Source organism: Schistocerca cancellata, chromosome 2, assembly GCF_023864275.1.
Source record: "Schistocerca cancellata isolate TAMUIC-IGC-003103 chromosome 2, iqSchCanc2.1, whole genome shotgun sequence".
In the NCBI taxonomy this organism is placed as follows: Eukaryota; Metazoa; Arthropoda; class Insecta; order Orthoptera; family Acrididae; genus Schistocerca; species Schistocerca cancellata.
In genome coordinates this window covers 948,322,898-948,323,792 of record NC_064627.1, presented here as the reverse complement: position 1 = coordinate 948,323,792, position 895 = coordinate 948,322,898, and the positions used below count along the sequence as shown (strand labels likewise).

At 47.5% G+C, this 895-nt stretch overlaps 1 pseudogene; it reads left to right on the top strand.

Annotated features, from left to right (window-relative positions):
• The first annotated feature begins 370 nt into the window (after positions 1-370).
• Positions 371-488, top strand: LOC126163671 (5S ribosomal RNA; annotated as a pseudogene).
• The last annotated feature ends 407 nt before the right edge of the window (positions 489-895 follow it).

Below are 895 nucleotides of genomic sequence, written 5' to 3'. Positions count from 1 at the left end.
TACTGCCTCTTTCATTTTCTTCCTCACTAAAAGCTATTACTGTAAATTTTTCTTCGGGCTTGGAAGGTCCTCTTTATTGTTCTGGACGTTAATTAACAGAACCGCAAAGGCAACTGCTAATTACTATAGATATTAAGTGGGATCCAAATTCTAGAGAGTAGGAAGTCAGAGAGACTATCAACGGAAAATGAAATTCTTTTAACAAATTACGATAGCGTTGTGCCGTGTTGTCTGTTACCGATGTGCCGTCAATCAAGAAAGCACGACCGCCATGTTGCGCATGCGCTGTCTGCTACAGCTACGGCAGGGTTATACATTTCTCCAGCTCCCTGCCAGCTACAAACTTCGCAAATTGCAACATTTTTAAACAGCCAACGGGCTTGCCGCAATGGTAACGCCGGTTCCCGTCAGATCACAGAAGTTAAGCGTTGCCGGGCTGGGCTAGCACATGGATGGGTGACCATCCGGTATGCCGAGCGCTGTTGGCAGGCGGGGTGCATTCAGCACTTGTGAGGCAAACTGAGGAGCTACTTGATTGAGAAGTAGCGGCTCCGGTCTCGGAAACTGACATACGGCCGGGAGAGCGGTTGCTGAACAGATACCCCTCCATTTCCGCATCCAGTGACACCTATGAGGTGAGGATGACACGGCGGCCGGTCAGTACCGTTGGCCCTTCATAGCCTGTTCAGGAGGACTTTTAACATTTATAAACACCTACTGTGTGGCTTACCAGCTAATATTTTGACACTGATTCTTTCGATGTATTATTCGTGTACAAAAAATTTCAGGGCGGTTCCCTTGGACAGTTCTCTTGTCAGTCTGGGATCTGCTTTACTTGCGACTGGTTTTGAACGGTCTTTATACTTTGAATCACCCCCTTACGCACACTCCCAGA